The sequence below is a fragment of the Nicotiana tabacum genome, chromosome 1, assembly GCF_000715075.1.
Source record: "Nicotiana tabacum cultivar K326 chromosome 1, ASM71507v2, whole genome shotgun sequence".
Classification (NCBI taxonomy): Eukaryota; Viridiplantae; Streptophyta; class Magnoliopsida; order Solanales; family Solanaceae; genus Nicotiana; species Nicotiana tabacum.
This window is the reverse complement of record NC_134080.1, coordinates 183112128-183119972: the sequence shown is the minus strand read 5'-3', so window position 1 is coordinate 183119972 and position 7845 is coordinate 183112128.

The following is a 7845-nucleotide window of genomic DNA, read 5'->3' as shown; positions in this document are numbered from 1 at the left end:
TGTTCTAACACGGTTTAAATCTCAATTTTTCATAAGAAATGTATAAAACAACTAAAAATGTGGGAATCAATAAAACAGTAAACCAACACAGCCCAAACATCCGGTGTCACAAGTTTAGAGACTCTAAATATACAACCGACTGTCTAATACATCATAAGTCTAAAATGTAGAAAAGAACAAGATATGAAGGAGGAAAGTAGGGTTGCGGATGTCATGCAGCTACCTTACAGTCTCCGGCAAACTCTGATAATGCTGAGGACCCTCACTCTGCCGCTCGGGCACCTGGATCTGCACACAAGATGCAGAGAGTAACGTGAGTATGCCAACTCAGTAAGTAACTAAAGTAAATAAGGTCTGAAAGCAGTGACGAGCAGCTAAATCATATATAAAGGAGTAAACAACAGAATAACAAATCAAACTCCACTGTTTTAAAAAAATCAGTCTCGTCATAAAATCTTCAGTTTCAATTGGAATACTTGAAATCATTTACTTAGCAATTTTTCAACAGAGGCTTATTTTAAAAGAAGAGTGAAATCAGTGAAAATATCATAAATGGCCCCTCGGTCAAGGTATCACTCAGAATATGGCCTCTCGGGCAGCCTCTCAGTCACTCGTGACTCAGCTCTCGTCACTCAGTACTCACTCTCAGCACTCAGGCTCATTAATATCTCATAGTAATAGAAATCATAGTAACCACTACAGCGTGCAGCCCGATCCATAATTTATAGTCGACTGCGCTCACTGGAGGTGTACAGACTCCGGAGGGGCTCCTACAGCCCAAGCGTCATATCGCTGCGGCGCGCAGCCCGATCCAATATATATATATATATATATATATATATATATATATATATATATATATATATATATATATATATATATGTGTGTGTGTGTGTGTGTGTGTGTGTGTGTGTGTGTGTGTGTGTGTGTGTGTGTGTGTGTGTGTGTGTGTGTGTGTGTGTGTGTGTGTGTGTGTGTGTGTCAGTCATTAACCTCACAGCCGCTCGGGCATAATAGTAGAAATCAGGGAACTCAGTCCGAACAGTTCTCACATTTAAGAAGTACAGTGATAAAACCAGTTTTAAACAATAAACAGGTAAAACATGACTGATGATATGCTTTCAAACAAATAGAGTGAGGAAAAACAGTAAAAATGCTCCTAAGGGTCTCAACAGGTCGGCACAAGGCCCCAAACTTGGCATACAACCCATAATACAGTGTAAATGTTTAAAATACGAAATATTATAAGATTTCAAATCAAATACATGGCTTAATAGTCGCTACGGGATAGACCAAGTTACAATCCCTACCGATGCACGCCCACACGCTCGTCACCTAGGTGTCACCTCATTTATCGAAACAATTCGAAATACCAGGGTTTGTACCCTCAGTTCCAGATTTACAATGGTTACTTACCTCAAATCGGATGAAAATACTACTCCGCGATGCCTTTGCCTCTCGCCTCGGCCTCAACTCGCGCCGAATCTATCCAAAATCAGAATCATAACATTAGAATACGCTAAAGGATCGAAGCCCAAGCGAAAATAATCAAATTATACCAAAAATCCCGAAATTGGCCAAACCCGACCCCCGGGCCCATGTCTCGAAACTCAATAAAAATCACATCAACGGAATCCTTATCCTCACACGAGTTCTTACATACCAGGAATACCAAAATCCGACCACAAATGGCCCCTCAAATCCCTAGATTAAAGTCTCAAGTTTCCAAGCCCTAACTCCCCAATTTAGGCTTAAAATTCCCCAAATTTCATGTTTAATTAGGTAGAAATCAAAATAGGATCGAGTACTAACTCCAAAATTCTTACCTCCAACAAGTTCTCCTTCATTCTCTCTTCAATCTCTCTAAAAAAGCTTCAAAACCGAGTTAAAAATGGTGAACTTAGGCCAAAACTCGCGAAAATGGCCTTTTAAACATTCTGCCCATAGATCAGAAGTCCTTCTTTGCGAACGCGGTCAAAGCCTCGCATTCGCGAAGCACAAAAATTCCACTGACCAAAATTCTCCTACGCGAACGTGATCGCATCATCGCGAACGCGTTGCCTCAGCCTCACCAACCATCGCGAACACAGTCAGGCATTTCGCGAACGCGATGCTTCCCATTCCAACCTTCGTGAAAACGGGACCCCCTCGTGAACATGAAGGCCAAATCTGATGCCTCCCTTCCTGACCCTTCGCGAACGCGAGAGTCACTCGTGAACGCGAAGAACAAAAATGCCTGCAACAGCTAAAACCAAAATCTACAACTTTTCTTTAACTTAAAATGGTCCATTCAACCCTCCGATACTCACCCGAAGCCCTCAGGACCCCAACCAAACATGCCAACATATCCCATAACCTCATTCAATCTTGTTCCAACCTTCGGAATGCCCAAAACAACATCAAAACACCAAAATTACATCGGATTCGAGCCTAAGAATTTCAAAAAGTTCTAAATTCTGCTTTTGATAAAAAACCCAACCAAACCACGTCCGAATGACCTGAACGTTTGCACACACATACCAAATGACACAACGAAACTATTGCAACTTTCGGAATTCCATTCTGACCCCTATATCAAAATCTCACCTATCAACCGAAAAATGCCAAAAATCCAATTTCGCCAATTCAAGCCTAAATCTACTCCGGACCTCCAAAACACATTCCGATCATGCTCCTAAGTCCCAAATCACCTCCCGAAGCTATTTGAACCATCAGAACTCACATTCGAGCCCTTTAACATAAGTCAACATTCGGTTGACTTTTCCAACTTAAGCTTCCTCAAAAGAGACTAAGTGTCTCAAACCTTGCCAAAACCGCTCCGAACCAGAATCGATCAACCCGATGACATGAAATACAACTGAACAAAGCAATAAGAAGCAGAAATAGGGGAAATGGAGCGGTAACTCATGAGATGACTGGTCGGGTCATCACATCCTCCCTCTCTTAATCAAACGTTCGTACTCGAACAAGTCAAGAAACATACCTGAAGCCTCAAACAGGTGAGGATATATGCTCCGCATCACCCGCTCAGTCTCCCAGGTAGCCTCCTCCACGGGCCGACATCTCCACTGCACTTTCACTGAACCTATATCCTTTAATCTCAACTTTTGAACCTGACGCTTCAAGATAGCTGCTGGCTCGACATCATAAGTCAAATCACCATCCAACTGAAGCGTGCTGAAATCCCAAACACGAGACGGATCCCCAATATACTTTCGGAGCATAGACACATCAAATACCGGATGCACACTAGATAAGCTAGGTGGAAAAGCAAGCTCATAAGCCATCTCCCCAATCCTCTGAAGCACCTCAAAAGTCCCAATGAACCGAGGACTCAATTTCCCTTTCTTCCCAAATCTCAGAACACCCTTCATGGGTGAAACCTTCAATAGAACCTTCTCTCCAACCATGTAGGACACATCCCGTACCTTCCTGTCAGCATAACTCTTCTGTCTCGACTACTTTGTACGAAGCCTCTCCTGAATCACCTTCACCTTGTCTAAAGCATCCTGCACCAAGTCTGTACCCAATAGCCTAGCCTTATCCGACTCAAACCAACCAACTGGAGATCTACATTGCCTCCCCTACAAAGCCTCATATGGAGCCATCTGAATACTCGACTGGTAGCTATTGTTATAAGCGAACTCTACAAGCGGTAGAAACGGATCCCATGACCCTCCAAAATCAATGAAACAAGCATGCAACATGTCCTCCAATATCTGAATAGTGCGCTCGGACTGCCCGTCTGTGTGAGGGTGAAAAGTTATGCTCAACTCAACCTGAGTACCTAACTCTCGCTGCACAGACCTCCAAAACTGAGAAGTAAACTGAGTGCCCCTATCTGAAATGATGAAAACTGGGACACCATGCAAACGAACAATCTCCCGAATATAAATCTCTGCCAACCGCTCTGTAGAATAGGTAGTATACACAAAAATAAAGTGCGCGGACTTGGTCAGCCGATCCACAATCACCCAAATAGCATCGGACTTCTTCAAAGTCCGTGGTATCCCAACTACAAAGTCCGTGGTGATCTGTTCCCACTTCCACTCTAGAATATCCATCCGTTGAAGTAGGCCACCCGGTCTCTGATGCTCATATTTCACCTGCTGACAATTGAGACACCGATCCACAAATCCCACAATGTCTTTCTTCATTCTCCTCCACCAGTAATGCTGTCTCAAATCCTGATACATCTTCGCGGCACCTGGATGAATGGAATACCGCGAGCTATGGGCCTCCTCCAGAATCAACTCCCGAAGCCCATCCACATTGGGCAAACAAATCCGGCCCTGCATCCTCAACACCCCATCATCACCAATGGTCACTTCTCTGGCATCATCGTGCTGAACTCTGTCCTTAAGGACAAGCAAGTGTGGATCATCATACTGGCGCTTTCTGATGCGATCATATAAGGAAGACCGAGAAACCATACAAGCCAATACCCGACTGGGCTCCGAAATATCTAACCTCATGAACCGATTAGCCAAGGCCTGAACATCAACTGCAAGAGGTCTCTCCCTAACTGGAATGTATGCCAAACTCCCCATACTCACCGCCTTTTGGCTCAAAGCATCGTCCACCACGATGGCCTTCCCTGGATGGTATAATATAGTAATATCATAATCCTTTAGAAACTCCAACCACCTCCGCTGACTCAAATTGATATCCTTCTACTTGAACAAGTGCTGGAGGCTACAATGATAAGTAAACACCTCACAAGACACACCATACAAGTAATGCCTCCAAATCTTCAATGCATGAACAATGGCAGCTAACTCCAAATCATAAACGGGGTAGTTCTTCTCATTGGGCTTCAACTAACGAGAAGCATAAGCAATAACTCTACCCTCTTGCATCAATACACACCCAATACCAACTCTCGAAGCATAACAATACACGGTATACGAACCTGAAGCTAATGGCAAAACTAATACTGGAGCTGTGGTCAAGGTTGTCTTGAGCTTCTAAAAGCTCTTCTCACACTCGTCCAACCATACAAATAAAGCACCTTTCTAAGTCAACTTGGTCAAGGGCGATGCGATAGATGAGAATCCCTAAACAAACGGGCGATAATAGCCTGCCAAACCAAGAAAGTTGCGAATCTCTGTGGCTGAGGATGGTCTGGGCCAACTCTGAACCGCCTCTATCTTCTTCGGATCAACCTAAATACCCTCGCTAGACACCACGTGCCCCAAGAAAGCCACTAAACTAAGCCAAAACTAACACTTGGAGAATTTTGTATAAAGTTTCTCCTCCCTCAATCTCTACAACACAACTCTCAAATGCTCCGCGTGCTACTCCTGGCTACGCAAATACACCAGAATATCATCAATGAAGACTATGACAAACGAGTCGAGATAAGGCCGGAACACTCTGTTCATCAAATGCATGAACGCTGCTGGGGCATTGGTCAGCCCAAAAGACATCACCAAGAACTCATAATGACTATATCAGGTCCTGAAAGCTATCTTAAGAACATCTGAGTCCCTGATCTTCAACTGGTGATAACTTGAACGGAGATCAATCTTGGAGAACACTCTCGCTCCCTGAAGCCGGTCGAATAAATCATCAATACGAGGCAAAGGATACTTGTTCTTGACTGTTACTTTGTTCAATTGCCTATAATCAATGCACATCCTCATAGTTCCATCCGTCTTCTTCTTCATAAATAGAACCGGCGCACCCCAAGGCGACACACTAGGCCGAATGAACCCCTTATTAAGGAGTTCCTGAAGCTGCTCCTTTAACTTTTTCAACTCCGCTGGTGCCATACGATATGGCGGAATAGAGATGGGTTGAGTGCCCAGCACCACGTCAATACCAAAATCAATAACCCTGTCCGGTGGCATGCCTGCCAGGTCTGCGGGAAACACATCGGGAAAATCTCGCAAAACTAGAATAGAATCAATACTGGGAGTCTCTGCACGGACATCCCTCACAAAGGATAATTACGAGATACAACCCTTCCCAACCATATGCTGGGACTTCAGAAACAAAATCACCCTACTAGGGAAAAATCAGTCAAACCTCGCCACTCAATCTGTGGCACACCCGGTATAGCCAATGTCATTATCTTAGCATGACAGTCTAGAATAGAACGACACGGAGATAGCCAATCATTCCCAAAATAACATTGAAATCCACCATACATAATAATAACAGATCCACCCTGGTCTCTAGACCCCCAATAGTTACCACACATAACCGACGGCCTACAATAACAGTATCGCCCATGGGAGTAGATACATAAACAGGTGAAACAAGGGGTTCACGAGGCGTATCTAAATAACGGGCAAAATATGATGACATATAAGAAAAGATGGAACTGGGATCAAATAATACAGAGGCATCTCTATGGCAGACTGAAATAATACCTTAAATCACGGCATCTAAGCAGCAACATCTAGTCTACCTGGGAGCGCACAGAAACGAGCCTAACCACCACCTGATCGACCTCCCCCTCTAGGGCGACCCCTAGCTGAATGACCCCCACCCCTAGCTGCCTGGGCGGGTGGTGAAGTGACTAGACCTGAAGTCGAGGGCTGACCCCTCTGCTAAGACAGACCCTCAAGAAGACGAGGACACTACCTCCTCATATGCCCAAATTCTCCACACTCATAACAGCTCACCGGTGCTGGAGATAGGGACTGAAGGGAACCCCTGGCACCGGAATGACTAGTAGAAGGACCTGGCATGGAAGAATCCTGAACTAATGGAGCACCGGACGAACTTTGGGCTGGAAGGACAATGAGTGATGAATGGCCCTGATGAGAACTGTCAGAACCATGACCCGATGATGCCCCATGATAACCTAGGCAAGCTGATTGAGCCTACCTAAATGGACGTCCTCTGCCATGCTGAAACTGAACCCTCGAAGGAGCACTACAAAAGCTACCAGATCCCCGAGGCCTCTTAGCCTCCCTCTCCTCTCGCTCCTGGTGACGAACCGACTCAATCTCACGGGTGATGTCAACAACCTCCTTGAAAGTAGCACATTGCACCTGCTCCCTAGTCATGAGAATCTAAAGCTGATATGTGAGGCCATCAATGAATCTCCTGATCCTCTCTCAATCTGTGGGAACCAACCAGACCGCATGACGAGCTAACTTAAAGAACCGCATCTCATACTGTGTCACAGTCATCTCTCCCTGACGCAACTACTCGAACTGCTTATGCAGCTCCTCTCGATGAGTTGTGGCACATACTTCTCCAGAAAGAGAACAGGTAACTACTGCCAGGTAAGGGGCGCTGCACCAACAGACTTACGCCTCTCATAAGCCTCCCACCAAGTAAAGGCAACTCTAGAAAACTGAAAGGTATTAAATGCTACACCACTGGTTTCTAGAATACCCGTTGTACGAAGCATCCTTTGGCACTTATCCAAGAAACCCTAGGCATCCTCGCCCTCTACACCACTGAAAGTGGGAGGCTGAAGTCTACCAAACCTCTCTAGTCGACGCTGCTCGTCGTCCGGCATAACTGGTACCACATACTCCTGAGCTGGTGCAACCGGCTGGGCTGGAGGTTCCCTCGGTGTCTGAAGTCCCTACACAACCTGCTCAGGTGTGCGAGTAATAGGAGTCTGGGTGCCTCCCCTGGCCTGAGAAGTAGTTGCGGCCGTAGTAACTGAGACCGCCTGAGCCAAACCAGTACATACCGATAAAATCTGAGCTAAAGCCCCCTAAAGGACTGGAATCACAATAGGCACAGTTGGTGCCTGAGCTGGTGCTGCTGTAGCATCCACAACTAGGACCTGATCCTAAACTGGGGCAACTGGTGGATGTGCAGGTGCTGCCCTAGCTGCTCTGCCCCTACCATGGCCTCGACCGCGTCCTCGGCCTC